This window comes from Salvelinus sp. IW2-2015, linkage group LG4q.1:29 (genome assembly GCF_002910315.2).
Source record: "Salvelinus sp. IW2-2015 linkage group LG4q.1:29, ASM291031v2, whole genome shotgun sequence".
Lineage (NCBI taxonomy): Eukaryota > Metazoa > Chordata > Actinopteri > Salmoniformes > Salmonidae > Salvelinus > Salvelinus sp. IW2-2015.
The window spans coordinates 90,506,194-90,514,167 of record NC_036842.1 but is presented as its reverse complement, the minus strand read 5'-3'; positions in this window follow the sequence as shown (position 1 = coordinate 90,514,167).

Here is a 7,974-nt window from a genome sequence, read left to right as displayed (position 1 = left end):
ATGACCGAAGAGTGTCTCTGGCACTTCGCTCCACAGAGATAGAGCCACTGATGAGGGAAGCAGTCTTTTGTACTTCAGCAAATCAGAGAGTACAGTCGTGTAGCAGAAGGACCCCAGCACGATGCCAGCACGTTGAATCCAGCAAGAATCTCAACCACAGAAATATAGCTTCCTCGCATAGAAGATTGAGGGTGGTGCGGTCTGCACAACGCATGACCGGGGGCAAACTACCTGCCCTCCAGGACACCTACAGCACCCGATGTCACAGGAAGGCCAAAAAGATCATCAAGGACATCAACCACCCGAACCACTGCCTGTTCACTCCGCTACCAGCCAGAAGGCGAGGTCAGTACAGGTGCATCAAAGTTGGGACCGAGAGACTGAAAAACAGCTTCTATCTCAAGGCCTTCAGACTGTTAAACAGCCATCACTAACAGAGAGAGGCTGCTGCCTACATACAGACTTGAAATCATTGGCCACTTTAATAAATGGATCACTAGTCACTTTAATAATGCCACTTAAATAATGTTTACATATCTTGCATCACTCATCTCATATGTATATACTGTCTTTTTTACCATCTATTGCATCTTGCCTATGCGGCTCTGTCATTGCTCATCCATATATTTATATGTACACTAACGTTCAAAAGTTTGAGGTCACTTAGAAATGTCCTTGTTTTTGAAAGACTTTTATCCATAAAATTTTGTCCATTAAAATAACATCAAATTGATCAGAAATACAGTGTAGACATTGTTAATGTTGTAAATGACTATTGCAGCTGGAAACGGCAGATTTTTAATGAAATATCTACATAGGCGTACAGAGGCCCATTATCAGCAACCATCACTCCTGTGTTCCAATGGCACGTTGTGTAAGCTAATCCAAGTTTATCATTTTAAAAGGCTAATTGATCATTAGAAAACCCTTTTGCAATTATGTTAGCACAGGTGAAAACTGTAGTGCTGATTAAAGAAGCAATAAAACTGTCCTTCTTTAGACTAGTTGAGTATCTGGTGCATCAGCATTTGTGGGTTCGATTACAGGCTCAAAATGGACAGAAACAAAGAACTTTCTTCTGAAACTCGCCAGTCTATTTTTGTTCTGAGAAATGAAGGCTATTCCATGTGAGAAATTGCCAAGAAACCAAAGATCTCGTACAACGCTGTGTACTACTCCCTTCACAGAACAGCGCAAACTGGCTCTAACCAGAATAGAAAGAGGAGTGGGAGGCCCGGTGCACAACTGAGCAAAAATAGCTTTTCTTTCATAAACAAGGACATTTCTAAGTGACCCCAAATTTTTGAACGGTAGTATATATATTCTTATTCCATTCCTTTACTTAGATTTGTGTGTATTAGGTAGTTGTTGTGGAATTGTTAGATTACCATGTTAGATAATGCTGCACTGTTGGAACTAGAAGCACAAGAATTTCGCTACACTCGCAATAACATCTGCTAAACATGTGTATGTGACCAATCAAATTTGATTTGCTTGTGTCTGAGGTCACTGTCCATTTGAAGGGTCAACGTGGCAGGGCATTAAGTGACCTGTGTGAGCTGCGGAAATACCTGGAATAGGTAAAAGGGGAAATGTTTAGTATGTCACCTCTCCAGTTCTGGCAGGTAAGAATGGCTGTTAACTCTAATCTGTTCTCTGTGGCAGTGGATCTGGTTTCTGTCCCTGCATCCCAAGCATTTGTGGAGAGAATATTCAGCCTGTCATCAGACTTGAGAAACCGCCTCTCTGGAACACAGAGTCTTCTTGAAGATAAACCAGAAAATCGTGTTTGGTTGAACAGAAACTCCCCCCACACAAACACAAGCTGGCTGTGACACGAGAGATTTGTGAAGAAGTGTTGTATTGTTTATGTTTTTGCCGTTGTTGCAGGTGTTTTCATGAACCCTATTTGAAGGGGTTAGTCAGTGATACATGTTTAATATTACATAAACATAACTTTACATAACATAACTTCATTTGTTGTTTCCTCTCTCTGTCAGATAAAGGTAAAGGTACTGGATTCTTCTTACATCTAATACTAAAGTTTTTTTTTTAAAGAGTTCTTATCCTTTAAATCCAAGTCACATTAGGATAGTTTTAATATTTAAACCTAACCAAACCTATGTCCTGACCATGGAGTTGTATGGAGTCCTCCAGCGGCCAAAAGTCTGTGTTAGCATGGGGGACTTTCGCAATTTGAGGACTTTCGCCATTTTGATTTAGTCAACTGGGCGGGACTTCCAACTTCATTGGCTAATCCATCCTGATGTCCCAGTTGGCATGACTTGATGACCCGGTTGGCATGACTTGGATTCCCGGTTGGCATGACTTGGTGTCCCGGTTGGCATGACTTGATGACCCGGTTGGAGTCGTGACAGCCGGGTCATCAGGAGGGATCAGCCAATTCATTTTACTTGTGAAGAAGAAAATTGACTATTTAAGACGGCGATGGCCGCCTCAATGGCGCTGCCCATGCTCTCATAGACGCCATCATGACACATATACAGAGATGTATGTCTATCGCCTTATGTCTTACTGACCCCCCAGTGGCAAGAAGTAACACCCAAATAACAACTTATGTCGTACTGACCCCCCAGTGGCAAGAAGTGACATCCTAAAAACACATAAATGGCTCAAACTTAAACTAAATAACAAATTGTAAATCATGTCTGAAAATATGAAATCACAAAACTATATTAACCTTGGTAGGCTAAGGGATAAAACATGTATATCAATGCAGATACATTTGCCTATAAAGTATATCAAGCATAGGCCTACAGTTGGATTGCAGCCCAGTGCAATGCATTAAGGACATTGGTGTTAGACAGATCCACAGATGATGCAATCTCAATCGCTCTCCACACCGCCCTTTCCCACCCTGGACAAAAGGATCACCTATGTGAGAATGGTGTTCATTGACTACAGCTCAGCGTTCAACACCATAGTGCCCACAAAGCTAATCACTAAGCTAAGTACCCTGGGACTAAACACCTCCCTCTGCAACTGGATCCTGGACTTCCTGACGGGCCGCCCCAAGGTGGTAAGGGTAGGCAACAACACATCTGCCACGCTGATCCTCAACACAGGGGCCCCTCAGGGGTGCGTTCGTAGTCTCCTCCTGTACTCCCTGTTCACCCACGACAGTGTGGCCAAGCAAAACTTCAACACCATCATTAAGTTTGCTGACGACACAACAGTGGTAGGCCTGATCACCGACAATGATGAGACAGCCTATAGGGAGGAGGCAGTGTGGCAGTGTGGTGCCAGGACAACAACCTCTCACTCAACATGAGCAAGACAAAGGAGCTGATCGTGGAATACAGGAAAAGGAGGGCCAAACACACCCCATTCACATCGACGGGGCTGTAGTGGAGCAGGTCAAGAGTTTCAAGTTCCTTGGTGTCCACATCACCAACAAACTATCATGGTCCAAACACACCAAGACAGTCATGAAGAGGGCACGACAAAATCTTTTCCCCCTCAGGTGACTGAAAAGATTTGTCATGGGTCCCCAGATCCTCAAAAAGTTCTACAGCAGACTGGTTCTACATCCTGACTGGTTGCATCACCGCCTGGTATGGCAAATGCTCGGTATCCGACCGTAAGCCGCTACAGAGGGTTGTGCGTACGGCCCAGTACATCCCTAGGGCCAAGCGTCCTGCCATCCAGGACCTAAATACCAGGCGGTATTAGGCCCAATTTTTTTTCAAAGACTCCAGTCACCCGTCATAAACGTTTCTCTCTGCTACCTCATGGCAAGAGGTACCGGAGCGCCACGTCTAGGTCCAAAAGGCTTCTTAACAGCTTCTACCCCCAAGCCATAAGACTGCTGAACAATTAATCAAATGGCCACCCAGACTATTTACATTGACACCCCCCCCCCCTTTATTTTACCACTGCTGCTACTTGCTGTTTATTATCTATGCATGGTTACTTTACCCCCACCTACATGAACAATTTACCTCGACTAACATTTACATTACGTCATTTAGCAGACGCTCTTATCCAGAGCGACTTACAAATTGGGAAGTTCATACATATTCATCCTGGTCCCCCCGTGGGGAATGAACCCACAACCCTGGCGTTGCAAGCGCCATGCTCTACCAACTGAGCCACACGGGACCAGGACTAACCTGTACCCCCGCACCCGGTTCCCGGTACCCAATGTTTATAGCCTCGTTATTCATATTTTATTGTGTTACTTTTTATTTTATTTTTTACCTTAGTTTATTTAGTAAATATTTTCTCAACTCTATTTCTTGAACTACATTGTTGGTTAAGGGCTTGTAAGTAAGCATTTCAGTAAGGTAAGGTAAGTAAGTAATTTCATAACAGTAAGGTCAACAACTGTTGTATTCGGCGCACGTGACTAATAACATTTGACTTGAAGAGGGATCTGTGTAGCTATAATTGAGGTGATAAATGTCAAAAGTGACCAGATGAACCATGTGGATGTTAATGTATTACTCATATTGTGAAGGAGAGGTGAGACAGTGAGTGATCTAATAAAAGGAACTTGGACTTGACACTTTTAACAACCAGGTCAAGACATCACTCAGGTTCAAACATGATAAACAGCCTGGAAATAACCAGTCAGTCAACAGTCAGTCAACAGTCAGTCAACAGTCATACAAATCAGTTAATCCATGAAATGTAATTTGCCCTGAAGGCACGATCGCTACAGCAGAAAGAGAAACAACTTGCTCTCGCTTTAACAGTTGAGTGAATTTCTGGTTTGTAATGTCTCCACAAACAATCACGAGACACACCGTGTCCAGGCAGGAGGAAACAGTGTGTGTGTGTGTGTGTTGTGTGTGGGTGTTTTGGTGTGTGTGTGTGTGTGTGTGTGTGTGTGTGTGTGTGTTGTGTGTGTGTTGTGTGTGCGTGCGTGCGTGCGTGGCTGTGTGGCCTATAAGAGGGTTTTGTTAGATTTGCATGATGCCTAGTATTAGGATCAGTGTTCAACAATGACTTCCTTAATTGTGCCACTCTGATATTTACAACCATTTAAATGCATCTTGAAACATAAGGTTGTTTTATCCTCTACTTGAAATAAGGTGGAAACTATCAATACAATTACCAAGTGCTCAAGTCGTTTACATAATGTGCACAAGTCCATGTTATTCAATAAGACCTCGGGATTTCATAATACTTGTACAGCTGTAACATGTGAATAACATGGAATGGAGCTAAAACTCTCCAGCTGTTAAAACATTTATCTGACTCCTAACATGTCTATACAGCTGTTAAAACATTTTTTCTGACTCCTAACATGTCTATACAGCTGTTAAAACATTTATCTGACGCCTAACATTCTATAACAGTGTTTTAAACATTTAATTCTGACTCCTAACATGTCTATACAGCTGTTAAACATTTATCTGACTCCTAACATGTCATACAGCTGTTAAAACATTTATCTGACTCCTAACATGTCTATACAGTGTTAAAACATTATATCTGACTCCTAACATGTCTATACGCTGTTTAAACATTTACTGACTCCTAACATGTCTATACAGCTGTTAAAACATTTTCTGACTCCTAACCATGTCTATTACAGCTGTTAAAACATTTATTCTGACTCCTAACATGTCTATACAGCTGTTAAAACATTATCCTGACTCCTAACATGTCTATACAGCTGTCATTTGGAGCAGTAACCATTGTAAGAGATCAGAACAGAAGAACAGAAAACGGAACAGAAGAGAGAACAGAACATTGCTTTCGACACCAGAAGGGCACATTTGCATTGAACCAAAACCATTCTACTGTTATTTTTTTTTAACTGTTAAAAAAAAAAAAATCACAGTTAAATACAATTTTCTTATTTTTTCTCAAATATCAACCAAACATGTATTAGGAAATTCTGAATGGTATGATTGACTTTTTTTTTTTATCTGTTAAAAATATGAACAGGGCTGAAAATAATAGACGAGTTTCCCCTAAAATGTAATGAACACAAGCAATGGTACACAATGTAGCCTACATACTAGAGAGCCTCAATACGCTAAGATAGCAGACCAATTCATGCGCGCAAAAACCTACATAAGAAATGAATGACCCAGTGAGTAAAATCAGATTTGATCAGATTTGAACGAAAACTGGGACACAGCAGGTGTTCGCATATTGATGCTTTCGCTGCACTATGATGACGATACAGTACAATGCCTCCTTATGTTTGAGCAGCGTAGGCTATGTGGAGTAGAAGAAATAATGAAAAAAGTCGTTATTACCATTTCGTTCCGGCTGTTAAGGTATTTTTCGACTTCTGATAAACTTCTCACTGCTGAGTCAGCGGTGGCCATAATCATCGAGTCGGTCTCGCGGTTGGGTTTAGGAATTGGAGTCGGTGTAGTGTTCCGTTCACGATGTTTCATCATTTGTAGTCTGACACGATCCTTGTCGACCGACCCTTCACACAGACTGATATGACCATTCTCTCTCTCCTTCCAAAGCCGAAAACACTAAACAATGTGCACTCAGACTCCGCCCAGTTGAAGGTCTGCTGAGCAGGAGGAGGAGGTTAACCCTATCGTTCTGCCMTGGGTGAGGTTAAGGACACAGCCGACGCTTAAACCGACCAGCCAAAACCTACAACTGACCTTTACCTTAACCCTAACCTTAACCAAACCCTTGCCTAATAAATTCTGAAATGAAATATCAGTTTGGGCGTCATGCGTGTCCTTATAACATTTCCCTGCTATCATTCCACCCTCCACCATACTGGAGACAGTGACTTAAGCTGTTTGCAAACGTCTCAGCCTATCATAATCCTATCACTACTCCAATCATTCCAAACATGTTAAACAACAGAAACTGATGTCACCATAATAAAATCTGAAAGGACAAATGTAGGCTGCCACAGTAGTCTCTTCTCGCCTCGCGCACGCACGCACGCACACACAACACACACACACACACCACACAACACCACACACACACACACACACACACACACACACACACCAACCACACACACACACACACACACACACACACACACACAACACACACACACACACCACACACACACACCACACACACCACACACCACACACACAACACACCTTATCTAACCATTCCCCCGGACCAGTATCAACCAAACAAAGCTAGCCCTCAAAGCAATTAAGACTAGAAACAAAAAGGACAAAGGACAGTGCCTTGATGTTTACTCTTTGCGCATAGAGATCCACCCTAACCAGGACCAGAGGCCATGGGATTGGGAACAGGCCAACCATTCTAGTCTTGGCCAAGCCACAAGCCTTTTTCATTCATGTATTCATGTAGATTGCTTAGTGTTTACGACTAGTTTCATCCGCCCAACTCGGTGGTTCTTCCAACTGTGAAACTGTGAAAATATAAATGTGCTTTTAAGGTGTTGAAAGTCTTCCTACCTGAATAGAATACCTTATCTGTAATCCACACAGGCGTGTTGTTGCTGTAATCCTTCCCTCTTGATTTACGCGTGAGGCTTGGGTTGTGCCTTAAAATGACACGCTATTCCCTTTATAGTGCACTACTTTTTGACCAGAGCCCTGGTATGGCTCTATAAAGGGAATAGGGACCAGAGCTCTGGTAGTGCACTATTAAAAAGGGAATAGGGACCAGAGCTCTGGTAGTGCACTATAAAGGGAATAGGGACCAGAGCTCTGGTAGTGCTCTATAAAGGGAATAGGGACCAGAGCTCTGGTAGTGCACTATAAAGGGAATAGGGACCAGAGCTCTGGTAGTACTCTATAAAGGGAATAGGGACCAGAGCCCTGGTAGTGCACTATAAAGGGAATAGGGACCAGAGCTCTGGTAGTGCACTATAAAGGAAATAGGGACCAGAGCCCTGGTAAGTGGCACTAAAAGAAATAAGGACCAGAGCCCTGGTAGTGCACTATAAAGGAATAAGGACCAGAGCCCTGGTAGTGGCTCTATAAAGGGAATAGGGACCAGAGCTCTGGTAGTGCACTATTAAAGGGAATA